Source organism: Pezoporus flaviventris, unplaced genomic scaffold (assembly GCF_033815535.1).
Source record: "Pezoporus flaviventris isolate CSIRO_AGI_PZ_B2104156 unplaced genomic scaffold, CSIRO_AGI_Pfla_v1 ptg000002l, whole genome shotgun sequence".
Classification (NCBI taxonomy): Eukaryota; Metazoa; Chordata; class Aves; order Psittaciformes; family Psittacidae; genus Pezoporus; species Pezoporus flaviventris.
Genome location: NW_026892550.1, coordinates 55,052,165 through 55,059,612, shown reverse-complemented (window position 1 = coordinate 55,059,612; position 7,448 = coordinate 55,052,165). Strand labels below are relative to the sequence as shown.

Genomic DNA, 7,448 nt, shown 5'->3' with positions numbered 1-7,448 from the left:
TTGTGTTACAGAATGCTTAGGAGAAAGTGGCTGACGTAAGTCTCTTTGGCATGATTTGTTATAAACGTATTGTATCTTGGTAAGATCTGATACAGCTAGATATATTGTGTCAGTCTGTGCATCACCAAGTGTACTTAAAAAAAAAAATACAGGATATATGAATATTATCCAGGGTAGGAGATATTTAACAGTGAAATAAGCCAATAAGTTATGTAAATAAAGAAAATACTGTTTTGGTTTGTTTTTTGTTTGTTTTTTTTTTTTTGTTAGTTGAATTGTTACTGTTCTGCTAGTCAACTAAAGAAGATGTTAACCAGCTGAAGAGGTACGTTTTACCTGAGGAAAGGAAACCTTGTTCATTGTGTTGTATGAAAGGAGAGAAGGTTAGCACTCCCCTTGAAGGAAAAGGCCCTCATAGCCCGTACAACATGCATACGGTTTAGGCATTGCCACCTACTTAGTGGCATCTAACCATGTTTTGGGGGTTGGAACTAGATGATCTTAAGGCCTTTTCCAACCCTAACTGTTCTATGATTCTATGGTTTTTATTAGAAAGAATGGACAGACTAGGAAGGGATAAAATGAATAAGACTGCATCCCTAAAGCTATTTTGATCCCTTAGTGATGGAGAGAGAACTGAGTAGGAGAGCTACAGTGCTTCCAGCAAGAGGGGTGTATTTAAGAGAGCTCCTTCCAAATATTACCCAAAGCATAATGTAGTCATATGCGAGGACATGTGTCGGGCAGGCTAGCTGTGGGGGCTGTTGTTAAGGGAGTGGCCTGAGTTCAGCAGTAGCAGTCATTTTTCTCCTTCTTAGTAGCTGGTGCAGTGCTGTGGTTTTGACTTTTGGCCTGGGAACAGCACTGTTAACACCAGTGTTTTTAGTTGGTGCTTAGTAATATTTAGTCTGACCAAGGACTTTCTGAGCCTCATGCTCTGCCAGGGAGGGGAGGGGAAGCCAGGAGGAAGCAGAGACAGGACACCTGACCCAAACTAGCCAAAGAGGTATTCCATACCACAGCAAATCATGCCCAGGATGTAAAACTGGGGGCAGTTACCTGGAAGGGCTAGATCACTGCTCAGTTGGGCTGGGTACCAGTCAGCAAGTGGTGAGCGGTTGTATTCTCTTCCCTTGTTATTTCCCTTATCATTATTATTATTGGTGGTAGCAGTAGTGGTTTTGTATTATACCTTAGTTACTGGGCTGTTCTTATCTCAACCCGTGGAGAATCTTTAGGTTCTCCTCCCCATCCCTTCAGGAGTGGGGGGAAGAAAAGGGGGGGAGTGAGCGAGCTGCTGCATGGTTCTGGGTTGCTGGCTGGGCTTAAACCATGACAGGGAGATAGAAACTATTTTGATTTAATCAAAGTAGAAGCAGGTTGAGTACAGTCATTCTTTTATCACTGATGTCCTTTACAATTGTCTGAGTTTAGTGCAACTCTGGGCATTTCTCTTGTCTTTGCCAGAACTATAAAAGGGTCCAACCAAAAGCATACACCACCTCCCCATTTCCACTTGCAAAGACCACGTGGAATTGGGTCAGGGAGTGAGAGGAGGTAGAAATATTTCTCTAATGGTGTCAAGATATTGTGGAGCTTGCTTAAAACTGCTTGGCAAAGACATCAGACGAGAGTTCAAGTTATGTTGTAGGACATAAGCATCCATCTGCACCTTTCTTCAATCAGATCAGTCCACTTTCTTCTGAAAGTGGGGCTGGAACACCAAACTAGATAAAAATTGGTTTTCATGCATTCTTCCAAAGGAAGTTTTGAACAAAAGAGTTTATTTTTACTGTAAATTCTGCTGTTTCATTTTGCATCCTGATCTATTGATGATTACATCACTTGAACTTCTCAATTTATTGATTTGATCTTAATCATGACCTTAATGTGATCATCACATTGTTCTGTCTTTAATTACCTTGGTAAAATTGTAGTATATTAGCTCAGTGATGTGCTAATTTAAGTGCTTCTTTGCTTGCTAATCCTCTTCAAGAAAAATAATTTTAAAAAGTCAACAGAACAGGTTTCATCTGTCGAATTTTGCAGCATGGACGTTGCATTCAGTGGGTACAAATTACTTTCAGCAAAGAAGATTGTGCGTGGTTTCTGAGACCAACTTAATACCAAGTTTCTTGGCCTGACCTAGTATGAGGAAAAGTATCTCTGTACCAGAACCTGTATAGTAGGTCAAGGGAAATAAGCCATTCTTGAAAGAGATGTCAGTAAACAAAACACCTGCAAAACTTCCTACATGGGGTGACTTGTATGGATTTTAGGGCCCTGTCCTTGAGTCAGTGAAAGCAAGGAGCAGACCACTTTAGGCAATAATTCACAAGACTTTAGAAATCAAGACCTAGTTCATTGTGCTCCTACATGCAACTTACAGGTTGTATCCCATTTGTATATTGCTTCCATTATGGGTGGAGTTCTGGAGGAGGATTTGTGGGATATACTGCCTGGACCCCCAGATTACTTCTCCTGTCTGAAGCTGTGTATTGGGTTTGCATGGACCAGTGGCGGGGGGAGGGGCATGGGAAGGACTCAAATTGGAGAAGTTCATGGAGGACTGTCTTAGGTGGAAGGAACCTCACACTGGAACAGGGGAAGAGTATGATGAGTCCTCATACTGAGGAGGACTAGAGCAGCAGAGCAGGAAGGAGGGAAGGAGTGGCAAAAAAAATATGTGATGAACTGACCGCAACCCCTGTTCCCTGTCCCCTTGTGCCACTGCAGAGAAGGAGGTAGAGAATTCAGGAGTATAGTTAAGCCCAGGAAGAAGGGAGATGCGGGGGAAAGATGTTCTTGCGATTTGGTTTTATTTCTCATTATCTTACTCCAATTTGTTTGATTAAAAAACTAAACTAATTTCCCTAAGTTGAGTCTGTTTTGCCCGTGATTGGTGAGTGATTTTTCCCTTGTCCTTATCTCAACCTGTAAGCCTTTTGTCATATTTTCTCTCCCCTGATCAGTTGAGGAGGGAGGAACAGAGCTGCTTTGGTGGGCACTTGGCATCTAGACGGGGTCAACCCATCACTCTCTTTTTCAGCACCCAACGTGGGCCCTGAGGAATTCAAGATAAGAGTAGTGTATGCAAGAGGTAACAGGCAAAACATAGACTGAAGACAGCTACAGAGAAAAGAGTGGAATGACTGTGGGGAGTTTATGTTTTTGTAGTTGTGGTGAAGGGACGAGAGGTGGATTGTACGTAGTTCCTTTGAGAAGCTGCTAGAAGCTTAGTAGCAGCTTATCCAAAAACTGGCAGTGAAAGCGAAAGTTCTAGCTTGAATGCTAGAAGCAGTTTTCTTTGTATTTGTTTGCTCTTTGTATATTCAACAGCAGTGTGGCCAACTGCAACGATTTATAGTGGTGTTCCATTAATATTTGTCTTTTCCTTTAAATTAAGCTTAAGTATTTGAATGCTTATGGGCAGCTGCAGAGTTTTAAAATATATACATATCTTTTCTATATATGTTATATTTTATTTTTTTTTATGAGCTCACATTTATATGTATAAACGTCTGAATTTTTGGATGATCGCTTTTTATGCTTATGCTTGTGGGAAAAAGCATGTACTAAAATAACTTCCAGGCTTTCTTCTAAAATACCTGTGGAGATGATATCACTGACAGTGGAATGTTATGCGTATTTTCTATGCACATTTACCACACTACTTGATTTTCATAACTTATTTTACATTCTTTGATGTTGGTGACTAGCTTGCTTTCAGTGTGGCACTCAAAAGCAGTACTAAAACTAGCATGGAGCAGGGGAAAAGGATGGGGTTTTGTACCAAATAGACTTGTCTCCTTTTTTCTATGTCTTAGACATTTGCCTTTTCAAACAGCATTTTGCTGTTGGCATGCTCAGCTTGTGATATAACCTGTGCTTACCAGAGTGCCTTTTACACATGCACAGAAGGCAGACTGAAGGAGCGGGACAGTCTTTGCCAGTACTTAGAATCTGAAGTTATTTACCCAGAGTGGAATTTGTGTACAGCAGTCACTCTCCAGGCCAGATTTTGAATCCATCAGGCCAGATTTTGAATCCATCAGTCCAACCATAAATCATATACTCACAGGAGTGGAAAATTCAAATAAGCACCTGCTGTCTAATGGAAAAAGTTTTTCATTCTGCTTTAAACAACATTGTTTGTAGCTTTTCACCAAATTGGAGTGAATAATCTCAAGCTCTATTAAAGCTCTAGCAGAATTTTGAGTAACTGCAAGTGGGTTAGATTTTTGTTAAAGTTCTCTGGAATGCTTGTGCATTTCTTATGCTATATTAAGTAGACCATTTAATGGATTTTGATTGGCAATGCAGCCTGAAGCCTCATCACTTGAAAGCTTTATAGCTACAGATAGTATGCGTTTTCAGGCTATGATGGAGAAAAATGAGCTTTCTCTTTGGAGGCTGGTGTTTCCCACTGAGAGATCAATAAATTGCCTTATCATTTCATGACAGACCTGGAATTTCAGCTCTGTGTGCCACAAGTTGTGTTTTGTGGATAATATCTCTTAAAGGAGATTTTAACTGTTGTAACTGATGAGATGCAGCTTTCAGTCTGCTATTGGGCACTTCAGTTTTAGCAAGACGTCAAAGCAGGGCTATTTATTGGGATAAACAAAAAAGCACCATCATGTGGCAAATGTCAACCCCTCTTGCTTCTGGGTGTCTAGTTTATGTTCATTCAATTGGAGGCACTCCTTATGTCCTATTTTTCAAGAGCTTTCTTTCATTCTTCTTTTATTCTTCCCCTCTCTCCTTCTCTCCCCCTGTCCCCCTCCCCCATCCTACATACTTAACATGAAAGACATTTAAAGCATGATAGTTTAACAAAATGGGATCAAAGTGAAGGAGGATCATTTGCTACTTTCTAACCAAAAGGAGAAAGGGGTTGTAAGCAAACAAATGAGATGTCTGCTATTCAGTGCCACAGGAGTGCTGCTTTCAGAGGAAATTCCTCTGTTCTAAGGCATCCAGTGGTGCCCACAGTCAAGGCTGCCTCCTGAGAGGGAAGAAGTGGTTTTAATTAGGATGATGCCAGCAAGAATATAATGATTTTGCAGATATTGTGACTCTATGACTTAAAGTTCCTTTGAAGTTGCTCTTCAATGGTGTGTTGAGTGTCTGAGAAAGCCTTAGTAGAACTGATTGTGTTGAAGACAATGACTGCCTCAAAGATAATTTTTTTTCTTTAACTGAAGAACTCAGCTTTCTGTCACATTTTCAAAGCATCAGTTACATGGTTTGGTCTGAATCTGTGTAACAGAACTGAAAGCATATTGTGATTTGAGCTTTTTGCTCAAATAGGAAGTGCCTTGCCAAGATGCTGTACTACTTGCATATAGAGCCTGAGAGAGGAGAGGTGGAGGTCTTCAGGGTGTACTGGAGTTGGCAGATAACCATGTGTAGTTCAAAACTTACAGCATGCTGCTTGCTTCTAGAAGCAAGACTTTGTTCAGATGTGTTTCATGCCTTAAAATGAGAGGGTTATTCTGCAAGTTGCCACCTTCTTCCTGGGACAGTAATTGCGTAACTTCTTCCTCAAGCTCAACCTGCCCAACCTTCTGTTTGTATCCAAGGCAGAATCATCCTGCAGCAGTCCTGTGCTGCAGATGAAGATGTAAGGCTATGGGTGGCTGGTAAGTAGAACATTAAGCCTCCCATCTGTGCCTAGGAACAGGTTGCAGACAGGCAGGATGCTCATCAACCAACACAGCTTAGGTCAGTACAAAGAGGAGCTAAGCTATACTAGTGTGTGGAGCAAAGGGTCTAGGGATAGAGCTGGGCATCAACAAAATGCTGCCTCTTTCACAGAGGAGACAGAAAGAGATGCCAGCTCTGTATTTACTGCAAAAGTTGTGCATGGCTCTTAAGTGTGTGTAGGTCATTAACAGAGTGCCATCTACTGGCACAAGGTGCCTTTATTTTCTGCATCTTTAAAACCGATGAAAAAGAGTGCTGCAGCTCACATTGAATGGCTTCCAGGCGAGCCCTAAATGCAAGGTGCCAGCCTAGCTGTAACTCTTCAGCTGGCCACAGCTCTTAGGCCTTTTCCAGCCCTTATGAAGACTGTGGAAATCCCCACATCCTTTATGTGGCAGAATTCATGGACTAGAGCCACCTCCTGCTACTTGAGTGGATCACTGGGTTGCCTGGACAAAATAGGTCAATGGAATCTGTTAGGAGACCTTGTCTAAAGTGGTGTGGTATATCACAGAATGGTGTACACACCCAGCTAGCTTCTATCAGAAGTACTACATGTGCTTTCACTTTTCTACATGTCCTCAGGTGTCAGGTAGGCTCCCTTGGCTCTCAATATAGTCAGATGAGGAAGCTGGGAAATTGGTTGCAGCTCTGAAGGAAAGCACAACAGGAGGGGTTTATTATTGTCATTTAATCAATTTAATAAATGTATTTAATGAAATAGGAGCCATATAAGGGTAATTATCACCAGGAGGTCCCTCATTCATCTGTTTTTCATGCAGAGCAGATTTCTTTGTATCACAGACAGGTGTAGTCTCAAAAGATGGCAGGGGCAAAGCCTGAGGTAAGTAGGAGGGTGACAATCTGTCACTCACAGTTATGGTAAAAAGTGGTTGGATCTATTTTGCTCTGAAGAGGAGGTAACTTGCACTTGGTTTTGTGGAGGATGAAATTCTCTTTCTTAGCTACTTACATCAACATATTAAAAATGAAGTCCTCTGACAGAGTTCTGTAATGAAAATTTGTCCTGCTGCTTGCCTTGATTAGGCAAAAGTAGTTTTTCTGCCTTGCAAAAATGTTTGACATTTAAAAGAATATATGAAAAAATCCAATCTGCAGTAAAATAAAATTAGACCTTTAGAAAGGTTTGCACCAAGAATGAGGCACCAGATAGACTGGGAGACTTGTTCTGGTGATGAAAGCCCCAGATGAACAAAGAACTCGAACTCAGGCTTAGACAGATACCCAAGTCACATCATTATTCTTTAGTGACATCTTCCTCCTTCATGAGTTCAGTGTCCATCCACTCTACAGCAGGCACTTGAGAATCATGTTGATAGTAGCTCACTCAGAAAAGAAAAAAAAAGTCATTTTTCGACTGAGGAAATGTATTTCCTAAAAGACTTCCATCTGTCTTGAGCACACACTTTAGTTAAACATCCAAAATATTGAAATAAGAAGCTGTTCACAGAACAATTGCCTTATCATAAAACACACCCTGCTAAGAACATGATTTCTGTTTCCATTTAATGTGAGGCAGTGCTCCTCATTATTCTCTCTGCACACCGAGCTTCATCTAAATCAATTTGAACTGAAAAGGACAATAGCTATTGATTTCTAGTACTAAAAATAATGCATAATAACCTCACTGTACTGTCAAATCTGTTCAGTGAATGAACTTGCTATCACAGAATATGTATCATTATTCATCAACTTTATTACCCTTACCAAGCAGGCTG

At 40.9% G+C, this 7,448-nt stretch overlaps 1 non-coding gene across 1 annotated transcript; it reads left to right on the top strand.

The window, feature by feature from the left end:
* The first annotated feature begins 361 nt into the window (after positions 1-361).
* Positions 362-480, top strand: LOC133265007 (U6atac minor spliceosomal RNA). The gene has a single exon (XR_009741834.1). It is a non-coding gene; the product is annotated as a U6atac minor spliceosomal RNA (small nuclear RNA).
* Positions 481-7,448: the final 6,968 nt, after the last annotated feature.